The sequence below is a fragment of the Danio rerio genome, chromosome 20, assembly GCF_049306965.1.
Source record: "Danio rerio strain Tuebingen ecotype United States chromosome 20, GRCz12tu, whole genome shotgun sequence".
Lineage (NCBI taxonomy): Eukaryota > Metazoa > Chordata > Actinopteri > Cypriniformes > Danionidae > Danio > Danio rerio.
Window position 1 is genome coordinate 10,770,507 of NC_133195.1, and position 19,850 is coordinate 10,790,356.

General features: G+C 37.0%; 1 long non-coding RNA gene across 2 annotated transcripts in view; it reads right to left on the bottom strand.

Annotated features, from left to right (window-relative positions):
* Nucleotides 1–4,688: 4,688 nt before the first annotated feature.
* The window catches only part of LOC137488721 (uncharacterized), a 139,518-nt gene continuing 124,356 nt past the window's right edge, over nucleotides 4,689–19,850 (bottom strand). For both annotated transcript variants that reach the window (XR_012396370.1, XR_011007899.2), the window contains 2 exons: nucleotides 6,278–7,459; nucleotides 4,689–6,211 (listed from right to left, as the gene is read on the bottom strand). This is a non-coding gene — a long non-coding RNA (uncharacterized lncRNA). The remainder of the gene's footprint in view (nucleotides 6,212–6,277; nucleotides 7,460–19,850) is intronic.

Sequence of the window (19,850 nt, forward strand, 5' to 3'; positions counted from 1 at the left end):
CTAGATGGGAATCATGTTCATATGGGAGATGGGAGCTGTCATATATATATATATATATATATATATATATATATATATATATATATATATATATATATATATATATATATATATATATATATATAAAGGGAATATATTTGTGTTTCAATTGACAATATGAAAAGCTGTTCACATTGGCTTTAGCCTACAGTATAAAGGTTCTGTTTAGAACATGGTGTTATCTGTTCTGACATACTGTGTGAAAGCATTGGTAAATTGGACTGTAAAATTACATTGTTTTGGTTTTGGTTGAGTTTGTGTGTAAAAGAAGTTTAAGCATTTTAAATTGGCGTTAACTGGATGCATTTTGTGTCAAAGCAACAAGAAATGTATAAATTGTATAGCCCACAAAGACGGATGTTGTGCTAACCGTGTTAAGAGTTTAGGAAACTTGTTAAATGTATTGAAAAAAGTGTCATAGCTATTGTAAAAAACTGTAATAAAACAAAGTTAATTAATAAAAGCAATGTGTCAGAGACCCTAAATAAATGTTTACCTCAACAATGAAACATCAAACGCAGCTAAAAGATTTTACATTGTCAATTAAATGAACTTAAACAGTTAAAAAATGCAACAAATATTTGTTTCTGCCCAAACCACAAAACTAAATGTAAAAAAAAAAAAAAAAGTTGCTTAAGTTGCACACTAGTTTGGTTGTGTATAAATATCATTATAATAACCATATTGTATAAATATTATTGTCACTATAAGCCTACATCATGCTGACAATCAAAAACACAATGTCATGATATCTCATGCAATTGTCTTCTGACTGAGTGCATCTTAAAATACATGACTGACACTCCTCGTAGAGCTTGAGAAGCAGACATTCTTTATCATTTGTAAAATAAAGACTTGCAGGTTAAGGGAACAGCATAGGAGGAAGTTGCCGCGGGCCGTGGTGCAGATTAAAACAAAAAAAAAAGTATATTTATATGGACAGATAGGTAACTAGATAGAATAGAAAGTAATATATTGATCTGTGCTCCGCTGCACGCTGCAGAGCGCAGAAAGAAAGGCAAATGTCTTTCTCCCGCGGACCCGCGCGTAAGAAACAGGCGTGACTCTCGACTATTCTGACAAATACACACCTACGTTACACAGAGCCCAACATGGAAGTTTGTGATTGGGTCAGCCCAATGTCAATAAAGAAAAGAACCAATGGGCTGCAGATTATGTCACATGGCCGCTCTGTCCAGAAAAGAACATCTCACTTTAAGAGCGTGACAGCTCATGGGACCATCAATCACTTACCGGCCCAAAAAGTATGTCTACTCTGCAGGAAACTGCCCGGTCTGCCTGTGGCCACAACAGGAAAAAAATAAAAATAAAAAAACTGCGTTAATTGTGTTAACTTTTTTTAAACAAGTTAATTATTTCAAATTAATCGCATGCGTTAACGCTTTCATTTTGACAGCACTAATATATATATATTACTAATATATATATATATATAAATTTTGAATAAATGAAAAAGAAAAGTGAAAAAAAAAGATGTCTGAACACTGCTATGGTAGCACACATCGCATTTGCAACATTGGCTGCCAATACACCACCAGTTGTAGTGATCACATTAACCTAAACCTTTACACTGCCTCGGTTCCATCTTTTCTCTTGCAAACCCTCTCTTTGTACCATCTTTATAACACTTTCCATTCAGCAGGTTATGGTTTTGATCTGTCTTGCCTTTTGGGGGTTCTTCAATACGCAATACGATCCCAAGCTTATTAAGGCGTCTTGGGGAGTTCTCAAGATCTACCTGAGCTCAAACTCCCCTCTCGCCTTGCAAAAAGGAGGGAGCCATGGAGCTCAAGGACCTTATGAGCTCAGGGCTCTTATCTGTACAGCATGCCAAACAAGCTCTATAATCAATCATCAGCTAAATGTGAGCTCTTGAAATGAAGTTTATTTCTCTAGTTATAAAGAGTCACTGGCATTGTTATTTTGGGGATTGTGGGCTGAAAAGTTTAGGAATTCCTGGAATAGAGTATGGGTCAAACTTTATATTTATTTATGTTTGCTTGTTTGTTTGAATTTAATTTTGAATTGCATTTCGTTTTGAATGTCTTTTCATCACTCCGTAAATCTGAAAGTAACATAAGCAGCCAAAAAAAAGGGAGGTAAAAAATAGTTCAGCAAGCCAATGAAATAAAAATATTGAGCACTGGCAATGCATGACTTAAAGAACACAGACACAGCAGCTCATTTGGTAACACTTTATTTTGATGGTCCATTTGAGTATTAGTAGACGATCTACTTAATATCTGTTGATACTTCTCCTTCAACAGACATTTAACTTGCTATAAGAAACTTTGCAAGTACATGTCAACTTACACTAACCCCAACCTAACAGTCTACTAATTATCTAATCAGAAATAGTTGGCATGTAGATGCAATGTAACTTATATTCAAAAAATGGACCATCAAAATAAAATTTGCCTACTCATTTTATTTAAGGCAGCACATAAAGTTATAATAGAACATAAAACAATCAAAGATAATGTGAATATAAGCAACTAAAAAACAATCTGATCTTAAAACTGAGATGTAACATGGTGTTTTGTCATTAAATACCAGTAGACTGATAAACCTTTGTAAACCAAAACCCTCAGTAAATAATGTTGTATAATTGATTTAAATGTTCTCCTTCTATTAATTTGTGACCATAGACAAATCTGCTGCATTCAATTATTCATTTTCCTGTCGGAAACCGGAGCACCCGGAGGAAACCCACGCGAAGGCAGGGAGAACATGCAAACTCCACACAGTAATGCCAACTGAGCCGAGGTTCGGACCAGCAACCCAGTGACCTTCTTGCTGTGAGGCGACAGCACTACCTACTGCGCCACTGCCTCACCAAAACTGCTGTATATACAGTGAAAATAAAAGATGTCTGTCTTGTTTGTTGCAATTTATATGTGTTGAATTTAAACAAACAAATTAAATTTAATGTTTAACTTAATTTCGTTTGTTTGATTTCAGCCATATATATATATATATATATATATATATATATATATATATATATATATATATATATATATATATATATATATATATATATATAGAGTTCACAATAACTTAAATAAATTTAGTAAATCCAAGTAATAACATTTGAATCTTTTTTTTTTTTTTTTTTCATTGTACAGGCACTCAAATCAAAGTCCTTACAGTATTCTTTTTTCTTAAAATACTACAAGAGTGTTTGTGCTGGTGCAAGCTGCTAGTAGATCTGCCCTGCTAGTGTGGAATTAACTAAGAAATAAAAGAGTTTATTTTTATTTTATATTCTGGTAAAAATAAATGAAAAACATATTCACATGGCACACTATTAACAAAACATGCCTGAAAAAAGGACACATATGGGTTAACAAAGAATAGATGCCTACAGATGTTTTAAAGAGAGCCTTGGGGACTATAGAAACAGAACATCTGATATACTGTAGTGTCACAGCTGTCACAGGAGTGGCTCTGAATTCAACAGGGTATATTTCTGATGTAATACAGCATTTCCTCCCACATACAATGTAAAATCCAAGTCTGTTATTTTACCTATTTAGTTATGATTTTTTTTCTTAATATATTATTGCCTATACATTATATTTGTAATGGGGTGCAGGCTAGGAAAAAGTGAGAACAGGATTGTACTCATGTCCAGATATGGTTTAAATAGAATCCAGTCAAACAAGGCAAAAGGCGAAAAGAAAACAAGGAAACGAGACCTGACAAAAACTTACATAAAACAACTAACAAATAAGGACTAAAACAAAGAGGTGTAGATAAACTAATAAATAAAGGTAATAAAAAAATATGGAAGTGATAAGTGGGACATATTTCTGATGTTATACACCCTTTCCGCCAACATACAATTTAAAACCCATGTCTTACCTTTCACAGATCAATATAGGAAAAAAGTGTAGTCACACTTCTAAATAAAGTCTTTCATGTGTACTTAAATAAATTCTTGAGGATGTGAAAAAGGTGAAAAAAAAAACACTTTTGCATCTATTTGTGTTCATATGTTGTTCCCTCTTATTTGCCATACTCTACTGTTCATTAGTTTCTCAAGAGCACTCACATGACAAGTACTGCGTGGAAAAATATAAATAAAAAGGGCAACTTTGATTTGAGTCGTAGTCCTTGTGTTTTGTTACAGTGCATTAACATGTAAGTACCTTGTTTAAATGCACTTTCTCTCAGCACATTCCATAATGAACACGTGTTTAATCAATAACAGACAAAGTGTAGGTGGTCTTTTGTGACTGTGTAGGGTTATGTATGCATCCACTTGAACATTCAGACATCAAAGCAATCCAATCTGCACTATGAACATATCCATTAATGAACAATAATGACTGATGGGCATTTTCTATCTATTTACACTTTAGAATTGCATAATGGGACCTTGATCTCTGCTCTAATAAGTTTTGATGTTGACAAGTTTAACAGTGCTTTTTATAAACATTTTTAATCATTTGAAAATAAAAAATATATATACATTCTTTGGGTTATGTAAATCATATACTATAGAAAAACAGAAACTGTTTATTTATGTTCTTATTTCTTAATATAATATTAACTATACATACATTTTTTTTTGTTTTGTTTTTTTGTAACAGGGTGCAGGTTATGAAAAGGCAAAAACAGGATTGTAGCCATGTCTAGATAAGGTTTAATTAAAATCCAATCAAACAACAAGGAAACAAAAAATTGAAAAGAAAACAAGAAAACATAACCAGGAAAATCAAACATCCTACATAAAATGATTAACAAACAAGGGCTGAAACAAAGAGGTTTATATGCACTAATATATAAAGGTAAACTATGATATGAGCGGTTCAAAAGGTACATATTTGTAACTACAGTGTTTATATTGATGACTTAAAGGTACTTGTTAGTTTATAGACATTGCAAGAGGTATATGTTTATAGTTTTGTTTTTGTTTTTTTCTTACAAATATGTACCTTTGGGGTACCAATACGGACTATTTAGGTACAAATGTGTGAATTTTGAAAAAGCACTGCCCCAGTGACTCCCATACCTTCCGAGAATGTATACAGCAGAGTTCTGCATTCCCATGAGCCATGTGTAGTGATAATTGGATTTAACAAATATTAAAATCAATATCTTGGTATTAATATTAATATTGAAATTTTAGCCTCATGTGAGGGCACCAAATAATGTGGAAATAACAGATAAACAACTCCTTTTAAATGGGCCACCATACAGCTTTCCACCGTCAAAATAACTAACAATAAAATTTTGTTAATTAAATTATACAAATGATGAGTTTATTATCTGGCCAAATCCAAAGGATAATGAGATCGTTTGACTTGTAGAGCCATTTTCTGTATTATCAACACAAGGAAGACACAATTGTAATACATGTGTATTTATCAACAAAATAGTAATCCAGGGTAACTACAATTACTAAATGTACAATAAATGAAGTCCATAGGCGAGTGATGAAAGTGATTAAGTTAAGGTAAACCTTATCTACAATAACAAAGAACTGAGGAAGTTTTTGTTATTAATGAATATCAGATATAAACATCAAATAATTAGAATATTTTAAACTGAAACACACTATACCAAGCTCTAATTTAGAGGGTTGGAAGATCTTTCTGTTGTGTGAACATCCGGAAAGCTACAGGCCTAGATGGCATCCCTGGACGTGTACTTAAAGCGAGAGTTTTCACAGACATCTTTAACCTTTCGCTCTCTCGGTCTGTGGTTCCCACATGCTTTAAGACAGCTACTATTGTGCCTATACCGAAATCAGCTAAAGCCACATGCATAAATGACTGGCATCCAGTTGCTCTGACACCCATCTTCAGCAAGTGCTTTGAGAAGCTGATTAAAAAGCACATCTGCTCTGTTTGCATACAGGAATAATCGATCCACTGATGATGCAATTGCTTTCACCTTGCACACTGCTCTGTCTCACCTGGAAAACAAAAACACATATATGAGAATGCTGTTTGTGGACTACAACTCAGTATTCAACACCATAGTGTCTGCCAAGGTGGTGGTGAAGCTCCATGCTCTGGGTCTACACAACTCTCTGTGAAACTGGATCCTGGACTTCCAGTCAAGCAGACGCCAGGTGATCAGAATGAACAACATTATCTCATCCACACTGATCCTCAACACTGAGTGTGTTCTCAGCCCACTCATGTACCATGTACACACATGACTGAAATAGCTCCAATGTCATCTTTAAATTTGCTTATCACACCGGTGGTGGGCCTAATCACCGATAATAATGAGACGGCCTACAGAGAGGAGGTGCACACTCTGACACAGTGGTGTGAGGAAAACCACCGTTCACTCAGCATCAGCAAAACCAAGGAGCTGGTGGTGGATATCTGGAGAGAGAAGATAGAACACACCACCATCACCATCAACGAGACACCAGTGGAGAGAGTCAGCAATTTCAAGTTTCTTGGAGTATACATCACTGAGGATTTGACATGGACTGCTCACACAGATGCAGTGCTAAGAAAGGCACAACAACGCCTCTTCTTCCTCAGTCGTCTCAGGAGGTTTGGAATGAGCCCCCACATCCTTCGCTTGTTCTACACCTGCACTGTGGAGAGCATCCTGTCAGGCTGTATCACCACCTTGTATGGAAATAGCACCAGCAGCAATCGCAAACGGCTACATAGGGTTGTGGGAACTTCTGGACACGTAGTAGGAGGTGAGCTTCCCTCCCTCCAAGACATCTACGCCAGGCGGTGCATGAGGAAAGCCAAGAGAATCATCAGCGACTCCAGCCACTTAAGCCATTGACTTTTCTCTCTGCCACCCTCAGACAGACAGTTCCGCAGCATCCGATCACGCACTGGCCGACTGAAGGAAAGCTTCTTCCCTTAGACTATCAGGCTGATGAACACTTAACACACCTCACACAGACTCTTCCATACCCCACACTGCACACCATCAATATGTAGCATGCACTGCACTTTAACCAATCCATATTTAAAAAATTACTGCCTACAACTATGTGTACACCTATTCATTGTACATATCGCTTTCTATTTTACATTGTCCTGTTTTTTGGGAGTATGCTGTTGTATTTTGCACTGTCTGTAGTTTGCACTTTCGTTGTATTTTGCACTGTCTGGAGCCAGCACCTAAGCTTTTCACTCATCATAGCACACATGCTGCTAATGATGTCACAATAAAAGTGATTTGATTTGGAAAGTGAAATACTTACATTTCGGCCATTAATGAAGTGGTTGGAAAAAGTTAGATCTTTTTGCAGATCTTAAGGCATGAAACGAGCAGACTTGGATCTCTTCAGCTTTGAGAAGAAGAAATCTCTAGATTCTGGAACACGCAGAACTTGAGATTTCTGGAGGTGGTGGTCCTGATTTTCAGGGACATGTCGACATCTTTATTCTTGAACGTATAGTTCCTGGGCATACCACACACCTATCATTGTTACTACCATGCTTCTGCACCACTCTTGCTCTGAACCGAACCACACAAATTTTTGTTTGAGAGAATGTTTTTAATACTTTCTCTGGAAGGTGGGATTGAAAGGATGCCACCTTTCAAATACAGCATTGTGATTGTATGATCCTGTGAATTGATAACTGGGATGTGTCATCCATAATGTGGCCTGCATTTGCATAGTAATAGTCCACCGGTTAACTATTGAAAATATATAAATATAAATATACTTAGATAGTTTCCTATGCATAATTCACATTCCAAACCACATATAATTTACCCAAGGCAATATTTGCAATATAAAGAGTCTAAACCTCACTATGTAAGGTTGATCTTTACCCAAGCATACATATATAAAACCTTAATAAGCAAAGTTTCATACAGTGGAGTATTTCAAGCAGTGCATATTAAATATATACATGATTATTTGAATCTGCAAGTATATGAATTGAAATATTTCATTTGTGTCTCTTTTTTTGTAAGTTTTCTGATCCATGTGTCTCTCTGTGTCTTAAATGATGTAGAATATTGATTGGATCAAGAAGCAGTTTTGCAAGTTCTGGGCTCTTAACACCTGTGTCTTTCAGATAAACAAAAGACAGATGGTCACTGTCTCAATTGCCACTTTCTGAGGAGCTTAAGAAAAGGGTCAGACTTTAGTGTAAACTCTGCAGCATTTGTTTTATATATACCACAAGTTAATTTCCACAAGTTTACCACTGATCACTACACCTGGGACCCGACCAGATTTCTTGCAGCAATTTCAGAATAAAACGCGATAGCGGTCGGTAATCTAGTATAATTTGTACGGGAGCGGGTGGTCTAACAATACAGCATTTCTGAGTTTTGATGCTATTTCGGAACAACATATCTGTGATGTTCTCATTCTTGTTAAGCACCGGTACAGCTAGTGCTCACGACTGTAACACATGCTGAACACAAGAGCAGCGCTTTCTGCAAGTGCATTTTTTTGCACAGGCTGTGCGTGCATCATGCCTGTGCATGCATCAACTGCATAATGGTTCTCAGAGCATTCTTTATCAACATGGGAGAACTAAGAGCAGGCAAGTCTAATGTGTGGGAATTATTTTCAAGCGTCAAAGATTAAATTACTCTTTTTCATATTGTAATAATACCAAAAGTCTACAGTATACACAAGACGTGTTACTCCTATCTGTCCGAAAGAGTGTAATGTATGATAATTCTTCATCAATAAACAAGAATAAACCATAAAATGTCTTGTATCCAGTATGAAGTCACACTTTTAAGTACACTACTTGTTACTATAATTTCCCAAACAGTTATTTTTAGGCAGTATCGGTATCGGATTGTATCGCCGATACTTGCCTTCAATTTATTTGGTATTGGATCTGATAGGAAACCAGTGGTATCCCACATAACTAAACAACACTGCCTAGTGCCAAAACATATCATTAAATAAATTCAATATTACACAAATTAAGTGATATGTCTTCTTACCACAATGTGTTTTTTTCAAATTAAAGACTGAAATCTTGTACAGGGTTTCCGCAGATATTATAATGTCAAATTTAAGACTTTTAAAGACATTTTTAAGACTATTAAGTATTAAATTTAAGACCTATATCACAATATCCAACTCACAAAATATGACAAACGTGATAAAGTCACAAAATGAAAAATCACAAAATTTGTGGTAAAATAAAATTATTTAAATTGAACAGTACTAAATACAGGTTACATGCACTACTGAACTACAGGAAAACAAACAAATAAACATCTTAAGGCTGATTTATACTATCACCTGGTGCCACATCGTTCACCTCCGCTGACTGTGCTGACTCCGCTCCTCATGCTTTTATACTTGATGCGTTCGCCATTGTTATATTCTTTAAAATGACAGGGGCCGATCAAAAAGTCAAACAAATAGACAGAGATGTAGGAAGTTTCTGGAACTACGTCATATCATTAATATCATTCAGCCATTTGGCGTTTCTGTGTGAAGTTTGCATGTTCGCATGGGTTTCCTCCGGGTGCTACTGTTTCCCCCTCAGTCCAAACACAAGCACTTTAGGTGAATTAGGTAAGCTAAATTATCTGTGGTTTGTGTGTGTGAATGAGAATTTATTGGTTTTTCCCAGTGATGGGTTGCAGCTGGAAGGGCATCCGCTGCCTAAAACGTGCTGGATAAGTTGGCAGTTCATTCCGCTGTGGTGACCCCTGATTAATAAAGGGACTAAGCCCAAAAGAAAATGAATGAATGCATGTTTATAAAGTTTTATAATCATTCAAGATTTTTTTAAATCAAACTTTGGTTCATCACTGAGTTTAGTTTATATCTGGGACAGTTCTACCTAATAAAATTAAATATCAATGACAAGACCAAATGGGTTGCTCTACAAATACATTTTCATTATGGCAAGTATGAAAGCAAAAAAAATAAAATAATAAAAATCATTTTATTTTGTCGACTCAATAATTTACACATTACTGTCTGGCTAGTTTCTGTTCTCTACTTATAAGCTAAAAAAGAAATGGTCCAACAATCCTGTCCATTATCATGAATAAAGCCTAGAAATTGGGCATCAGTATACTGTAAACCGATAGGTTAATATATTCTTTTCCAGTTATTAAAGACATAATTTATTACTTCAGTTTAGTTTGTAGCTATTACATTGTTTTGACTTTAAAATTATACATCAGTGTAAAACCTATAAATGGTGGAAAAACATATTATGTAATATTAAAACCACCTGGGTCTCCTTTTCTGCCATGACATGTTTTTTGTTTGTTTTAACAAACTTATCTTTCAGGTTTTTCCAAACTTTTTTTTAACAAAACACTTTCCTTCTTTCCATGGCTGTTGAAGTTTCTTGCCAAGTATTATTGGTCATCTGGTTATGTCCATGATGATCACGCGTGGACGGATCATTAAGATGTCTGTACAGGCGTACCAGTTTCATACAAAATCTCTTCAACGTGATTCATATTCAACTCTATTCACACTGTATCAGCACAGCTGTCCCCTTTCTTCCCTGTACCTGTATGTAGAACTGCAGTTCCTCCGGGTGTGGCCATGGGCATTCATCATCTGCTATTTTTTCCTCATTTCTGCATTCTTCAGATTCATTATTGCGGTCTTAAATCTCCACTTGTCAATCAATACCTTTGTGACTGTATGATGACAGTCAGCTCACGTAAATCTGCAATAACCTGAACTTGTTTTTCGGTTCAAATAATGTACCAGGCTTTTCATTGGTCGAGAGATTTTTTTTTTTTATTGGCTACCGAAATGCTGGTCAGTGTTTGAAATATTAATTTGTTATTTTTAAAGTAACAAAGTAAATTACTCAGCTTAATTTTTTACTCAAGTACAAGTAAAATTACAGACTTCATAATAATACTCCTGAAAGTACAAATACCCCAAAATGTATTTAATAACATTAACTCGAGTAGTTGTAATCCGTTACTTCCACCACTGACAGACACCCAAGAAATGTTTGAAAAAATTATTATTATTATTATTTTTATTATTATTATTATTATTTTTTTTATTGCTGCAACTGAAAATCTGTACTACAGCCTAAAAAGTATCCATCCATCATGCCTGGATTAATGTGAAATATTTTCCAAAACCGGAGACAGGTAAAATCCACTTATGCTGCTCTACATGTGATGTGTTTTTTTATTCAGAACACATATTTTTTTTGTATTCTGTCAGTTTGCACTCAGACTTTGCTCCCTGTGACAGAGCAAATTACATCTAAAATGAGAGATTTGCAGGTTCTCTGGTCTCCGGTCATTTGAAAGCTCTGCAAATCAGAGGTGATTATTCATATGACAAAGGCTAAAGAATAGCACACAGTGCAGATGCTGATGCTGGGGACTGCAGGCATTAATTGGCCCTGTCTGCATGGTGTGAGAGTATGAGTGTGAAAAGAATGGATGCTCCTGTTTTAAACACTAACACCATGGATGGGCAGGAAATAAAAAAAAAGAAAAAAAAACCCACAGAGGATTCCTACTTTTCATTATGTTGAATGTATTCTTTGCATTCGAGAAGACGCAGCCCTTTGAATATTTTTGGCTCGAGACTTCTGGTCCCATTCACTTCCATTAATTTTTAGATTTTAAAAATATTACAAACTGATATTTTCTTCACCTATTATTCTACTTTGTCTGTGTATAGTTTAACACACTTGTTAGTAGAGGAAGTAGTTCTGTGACCATTTTCTTCTGTTTTTTATTCTTGGTAATTTCTCCCATAGCAAACTGAATGGGAAGTTTTAAAACAGAAGTTCAGAAAAAGGAGCGCACTTCTGTACTGTAGAATGAGGTCAATATCTTGCTGCTGTACTTTAAGGTTTCATTGTATTTTATAAAATACTAAATGAATAGCAGCACCGGTGGCTGTCAAGTAAATTACAGCAACACAATGCAAATTCTGATGGGAGGGAAAATTGTATGTTTAAGCATATGTTTATGTGAAAATAATTTGGGGCACTGATATATATTACAATTTTATATGCTTTCCAAAAGCAATTCTATAAATTGTATATACTTTGCAATGAAATTCTATGCCGAAAACGTGGACAGAGGAAGATTTTACTTTGAGAGTCACTCTCTTTTTCTCTTAAGAGTTTAATAATGATACTAGCCATACGTGTTTGAATATGGGACTAACTAACTGGTTATTTTCTTGCAAAATTTTTGTCAAAAATCATCAGTTCGGATGGTTGGAGAGCTTTTGGATTTCAATTAAAATGTCATAAATTGTGTTCTGAAGATTGAAAGAGTCTTACAATTTTTGAAACAACATGAGGGTGAGTAATTAACAAAAGAGTTTAAATTGTTACTCTTTTATTTTTTGTTTGTTGTTTCCAGAGTACCTTGGGCAAAAGCTATGTTGGAAAAATAAGAAACCTGGCCAGGAGACTCATTACAGGCAGAATTCTTAATTGAGATGTGTTGGTTGTTCTGCAGGATAACAGCATCTTACACAAGTCTAAAACAAATCTAATTTGTACAAAGTCGTCCTGCCTATTATATGTTTTTTAGGAGAGGAAAGTGGCTAATGGTGGAGATGGCTAAAAACAGCATGCAAATGAAGTACTGGAGTCAGCAAGATAAACAGCATTTCCCAGCCCTGATCTCATCAACTTAATAGTACCCATTCACATGCATAGGTATTAATTCAATCAGCCATTTGAAATGTAGCCCGATATTCACACTGTAAAAAATTCAACAACTTGGTAAGCTCAGAGTTGAATTTACTTATGAAAACTATTTAACTACATATTTGAAACTGTTCATTCATTCATTCATTTTCTTGTCAGCTTAGTCTCTTTATTAATTCGGGGTCGCCACAGCGGAATGAACCGCTAACGTATCCAGCAAGTTTTTACACAGCGTATGCCCTTTCAGCTGCAACACATCCCTGGGAAAACTGTTTGTTCATTACAAGTAAAAAACTCAGTTGAGGATACATTGAATTTTGATTTCTTCACTTGAGCGTTTACCACTGAAAAGAATAAAAAAAAAAAAAGAATAAATAAATAAAAGAGTTTAGTTAACTTACATTTTTAAAGCAACCCGCTGCAAATAAATTTTGAGATAATTAAGCTTCTGTGGTTATTAGCTAAATGCCAGCAAAGTAGAACATGGGAGCAGCTTGGCGACAATGTCTGCAGTTTGGAGGTATTATAAAGTTGATGATGACAACATTGCCATAGCAAATTGTAGTGTTTCTTCTTTAATCTTTTTTATGTATTATAGAAGTATCGGGATCAGGTTTTGGTATCGGTAGATACTCAGGGCCCTATCATACACTCGGCACAATGTGGCGCGAGGCGTGACAAGTGTTATTTGCTAGTTTCCCTTCATAAGGGAAATTTAATGTGTGTCTGTAGTAAACAGACTTTGGGAGTGTGTTGGACAACCAATCATTCTGAAGATCAAGAAAATGGGCCAATTAAATGCCAATTGAATTGGGGGAGCTTGGCTCCACAGGTTTCGGATTTGGAGTCAGACATGTTAGCTGTGTTATTCCAGACTGCTTCGACCGTGGGACTGGAGATGGCTTGTCCCCGAGAACTGCGGCCAGACCGCTTAAATGGGTGTTATGTGGGGGTGAAGAAGAAGGCAAAGCCCTCCAGATCCACTGTCCCCTTCTTCCCGGAGATACACAAAGAGCTCAGGCAGGCATGGAGGGCACCTTTTTCTGCCCAGTCCTCATGCGCTCCCGCTCTCACCACCCTCGATGACGGAGCGTCCTAGGGATATGAGGCGATTCCACAGGTTGTATATCCCTCCTTTAGGATAAGTTAGAGCGTAGGCTGTTCTCTCCACGTAGGCTGTTCTCTGAAGGCTTATGTGGCTGTCATCTCCGCTTTTCATTACACAGAGTAATGCAACACGCTCGGAAATCATAATTGTATCATCCGATTCCTCAGAGGCGCACAGCGATAAAATTTATCCCACCTCCCCTCTCATGCCCTCTTGGGATCTCTCCATTGTACTGATGGGTCTTTGGAGAGATCCGTTTAAGCCACTCAATTCACTATCCCTTTAAATTCTGTCATTAAAGACAGCTCTGCTGATCGCATTGGCTTCTTTTTAGAGAGTCAGGGATCTGGAGACTTTTTTGGTCAGCGAATTGAGCCTTGAATTTGGCCCGATTTACTCTCACGTTTTATTGAGACCTCGACCTGGCTATGTGCCCAAGGTTCCTATCACCACCATTTAGAGATCAGGTGGTGAACCTGCAAGCACTGCAGTCTGCAGATTCAGGCCCAGCCCACTCACTGCTTTGTCCCATTCGCGCTTTGCGCCTTTAAGATCTTGTAAACAGCTTCTTATCTGTTAAGGGGGTCTTATCAGTGCCAGGGCGAGCCACGCCTCTGAATGTGAGAGTGCTCTCTAGTAGAAGTGTCGCTTCCTCCTGGGCGTTAGCAAATGGCGCCTCTCTCACAGATATCTGCAGAGCTGCGGGCTGAGTGACATCTAACACATTTGCAATGTTTTATAACCTTCGAGTGGAGCCTGTTTCTACCCGATTATTGGTTGCCCAAATCAATCAGTAAGGAAATTAAGCTTGGTGTCATAAATTAATAAAAAAATAAATAAACCTGGGTTACGGACGTAAACAGGATGTTTCAGCTTGATGGAAGTGTCATTTTGACGTTTTGCACTATGTGCACATATATGCACCCATAGGCGTTCTGGGCTAAAAAAGGAGGTGTTTTAAGGTGCATTGTTTGCACTTTGCTATTTTGAGGAACTAAAATAAACTGCACAATAGACAAGTTAAGCGCAGTTCTAAAGTCTAGCGCAGAGCGTGTTAGTTGTGCGCCTCCCTTACACATTGCTTAATTCACACAGGATGTACAGCAATACGCAAATATCTTTACAAAGCTAAATGAATTAAAGAATTAAAACATTACAAAAAATTATTTTCTAGCCTACATAAATATAAAAACCACTGCTTTCATGCCTTCTTTATCTCAGGGAGCTTTTTCAGTTTATTCATTACAATTTGCTTTTGTATTATGTTTTATTATTATTATATGCATATTTATATTTTCTTTAATTAAAAACAAGCTTAGATTTGGACCGTATGGGGCATAGCATGTTTATTTGGAAGTAATTTCAAAGTTTTTGACCACACTTCGTTATTGTTGATTTATTAGTTTGCTGGAAATTAGAACTGAATTTAGAAATAGTTTTGAAACAAATCTTTGCACTTAACAAACAAAATTAATTATGTAGACTAATGGATGTCTGTGCTTACAATACGTTTCCTTATCCATTAAAAAGAGTTAAAGTAAAAGTAAAAAATGAAGAGGCTGACTCTCCCATTCTCATGCTGCAGATGCTCCGTTTAACTGTTTTCTCACGAGTAAAGTGCTCAGTTTTTCCACTTACAAAAGGCCCTATTGTACACCCGGTGCAATGCAACCCAAAGGCGTGTTGCAAATGTTAGTTGCTAGTTTCAGCTTGACACAAGTGTTGTTTTGACAATGCTGTTTATATAGCAAATGTATTTGCGCTCATATATGCGTCCGTAGGCATTCTGGCCTAAAAAGGAGGTGTGTTAAGGTGCATTGCTATTTTAAGACAACTAAAATAGACCATGACATAGACCGACTGAAAGTTGGTCTAAAGTCCAGTGCAGGTTAAATCTAGTTATTTAAAGAACATGTTAGTGATAGGCAGGTCCAATGCGCATACGTGTTGCTTATTTCACACACATGATATGCAGCACAGTTTTGTTTAAATATGAAAAATAATAATAATAATAATAATAATATGTAATAATAAAAGTGTAGCGTGTTGGTTTAGATGAGGATTGAACCCGGGTCTCCTGGAACAAAGCTGGGGCATTTGCCCCTTTAATAGAATGCAAAGTACAACAGAAATAACTGAAGCCAAGCTTCTAGTAAACAAGCAAAACAAATTAAACACAAGGGTCAAAAAGCACAACAGTAAAGTGTCACTTAGCTTCTCTAGACAATCTGGAGAACACCGGGCAGTAATGGCGCAAGACTGAACACAGTAGCTTGTAACACACACACTTATATAGGGCAAAACACAGGTGTTGCAAATCAAGCTCGAGCGGTGGCACACAGCAGATGGTGAAAGAGTGGTGCCATCCACTGTTCCGGAGGAAGCGTAGAAATTGGATACTGTTGTGTAAGGAGACAGGAGCTCCTCCTTCTGGTCAGGAGGAGGAATGCAGCTTTATGAATTTTTACAAAAAAGATTAGCCTATTATTGTGTACATAAATATAAAATGCCTACATGACATAACAAATAGCGATTGCATGCATCAAATTAGCTCATCTATCTGCAGTAATAAAGCATGAAATTGGCTAATGACTTGACCAATCAGGCCAGTACACGCATGCTTTTAAACTGACTTTTTTGCTTGAGTTTGTCTATCACCAACCATCCAAATTTGGATCTAATGTGAGTGACTAAACATGCAACTACTGAACATGTAATTTGAGCAGAATATCTCCTATTGATCTCCTCAGTTTGTCAGTGTATTTGATCAATAATGTAATTTATCAGTAATTATCAGTATTATAGTAATGCATTTTATTTTGTTTAGCCAAATGGAGTACCTTATGGGCTAAAGAAATGGGAGATGGAGGAGGCCGACCAAGGTCGACATATTTATTGCTGTCCGAGGTGGAGTATTGCCAGAGGCTACGGTTATCCCACCAGGCAGTAACCGACCTTTGTCATATTCTGGCAGATCACTTAGAAACTAAAGCATCCTGCCCATATGCAGTCACCGTTGCTGTAAAAGTAACTGCTGCACAATTTGTATTATTTTTTTTGCAAGCGGGTCGTTCCAACATCTCGGCTATACAGGTACATGCAGTAACATCACGCCTCAGCTGACATGCGCACAGATTCACTGAATTCCCTGTGACGCCTGCAAGCCAAAATACATTCAAACAGGAGTTAAATTTGGAGCTAAATTTGGGTTTCCAGTTGTTGTGGGTGCAATAGATTGTACTCACGTGCAACTACGTTCCCCATCTGAAAACACTTTGATAAATGTTAATCATAAGTGAAGCCATTCCATCAACATCCAGGTAATTTCAGATGCAATGTGAAGGGTTACACACTTATTTGCAAATTATCCTTGATAAAGCCATGACTTCTTTATTGTAGCAAACTCTGTCATTCCTTCAGTCTTCCAGGGTGACACACCCCTGGGTGGGTGGCTGTTAGGAGACAATGGCTATCCATTAAAGACATAGCTGATTTACAGGACGCAAAGTAAGTCTAAGTGGAAAAAATTAGCATTTCACTAGCTAACAGTTGACAGTTTTTTAACAGAACACTGTTAAACAGAGCATCTGCTGCATGAGAATGAGAGATAATGGAACTACTTTCACATTCGCTTTTGGATAGGGAAACCTTTACGCACAGACATCAGTTAGCCTATAAATAATTAATTTTGTTTGTTAAGCGCAAATATTAGTTTCAAAACTATTTCTAAATTCAGTTATAATTTCCAGCAAAGGAATAAATAAACAATAATAACAAAATGAGCTAAAAAACCTGAGTTATATCCTAAAACACATGCTGTGCCCCATATGGTCTAAAACCTGACAGGTGGGCAAATCTAAGCTCGTTTTTAATAAAACAAATATAGATATGAATATAATAAATAATACTGCAAATAATAATAACATTATACAAAAGCAAATTGTTATGAATGAACTGAAAAAGCCTCCCGAGATGAAGAAGACATAAAAGCAGTGGTTTTTCATATTTATGTAGGCTAAAAAATAATATGTTTTGTAATATTTGAATCCTTTATATTTATATCCTATATCTATTCTTATTATATCCTATATATATCCTTAATATTTAAATTTTTCATATGTAAAGATATTTGCCAATTGCTCTCTTGTGCGTATTAAGCAGTGCGTAAGCGAGGCGCAACTCTGCGCCGGAGTTTAGACCGGGTTAGTTTTGGTCTAATGAAAAATCTATTATAGTTTCTCAAAATAGCAACGCGCCAGCGGTCCGCCTCAGAACGCCTTCCTTTTTAGACCAGAACGCCTATGGGCTACAAATGCACTTGCTATTTAAACAGCGTAGCGCAACGCCTCAAAACGACTCTTGCGCCAAGCTGAAACTACCAAAAGACTATTGCGCCGCGCCTTGCGCCACACTGCGCCAGGTGTATGATAGGGCCCAAAGTGTTCAGACAGGTGAGGGGGAACACTGCAGCACAGTCCTCAGAAGGAGCATTATTTGTGGCATGTTGTGTGTTGCATATCGATGCCATATGTCATGGATTACTCTTGGAAATAAATGAGGATAAATTACAGGACTTTAAAAGGTGTGAAGCTGAACTGTGCCAATTAATCCAAATGCTCAAGTAGCAGCAGGAGCAAGGAGAGATCAGCTGGCAGAAGAACTGCTTCACCTGTAGCCTTGCAAGTAAGCTAAATAGATTTATTTTTAAACAGTGTAAATATTGCGTTTGACATTTAACCTCTGAATATGATGGCAACCATTTTGTTTAAATATCTTTATTGAACCACACACAGCACTGTCCTTGATGCTGAAACGCTTTTGCTCTCAAAATGCACATATGTAAAGAACTTTTTCCTGTTGTACAAGCAAAGCATTTTAGTGTATTTTTTGCAATTTAGTAAAAAAAAAAAAAACTTGGTTTATTTATTTATTTATTTTTTTTATTTAGATTGCAGTGATGCCGCCAACATATTTGCATATATTCAGCAGATAAACGTGTGTGGTTCTTTTTTACATTATAAACTTAAATGTTTGCCTTCTTCCTCCTAGTGTTCACAGTCGCAAAGCTCAACAATGTGACGGGCAAGGGGAGGGTCCAGGAACAGCAGAATTCAGTGTGGACAATCTGGTGGAAAGAGAAGGTCCGGTAGATAAAGGAGGTGTTGCAGAAATTGCAGGTATTATGCGCTGAACTGCCTCAGTGACACTTCCCACACTATTGGCAATGCGTCCGAGTGGCAGCAGCAACATCTTCAAGCGGCTTTATCAGGTGTTCAAGCGCCGCAAACTCTTGTGGTGCCTACCCAGTTGCCATTCTAGCATATTAAAGCCGGCCTGCTAGAGTGCCAGGAATGGGTTGGCATCCTGGTCGGTGTTTCTGCATTGAGCTCTGGGTCTTACGTTGCTTCTTCTCCCTTCAAAACTACCTCCTGCTCTCACCTACTGGGCCCGGCCTCTGAATTTTCAGCCAGCGGAGCTGCATAAAATGTAGTTAATTCACTTTATGACTGTTGCTGAATAAATAAAATTATTTAAATAAAATGTATTCATAAGAACATTAAATGTTTTGTACAAATTTTTTTTACTTTTATTTATTTTTATTATAACTTTAGACGCCCACCACTAAACCACCAAACCTCTCAATGCTTTCAGCACTGAGAGTAGAGGCAGCGATGTCCTCCGCTGGCGTGAGGTCTAAAGTGGCTGTATGTGGTCGTCCTCCCGTGGTAACCTGCTGTTTTTTATTAGCGGCGAACTTTGTTTTTCCCCTTCTCCTGACATCATCGTACCTTTTTCGGCATTGTACAGCCATTTGTGTAATGCAAGAAGACAAGGACACAGTCGCTGCTATCTCCTCCCACGCCTTTTTCACCTCAGGGAACTTGGGTGGATTCTGACTCGTTCTGTTCATGCGCTTTAACCTCTCACACAAGCAGATCCGTTTCCTCACCACTATAGCGTTCAGACTTCCCGCAACCAGCCATGTAAATAACGAATCTGCCATGCGCAGGTTACGCCCAAACCACACCCATAACTTATTAAGAGAATAAGCGGAACCCTGTTAGACCATACGCCGCAGAGCATGTTTT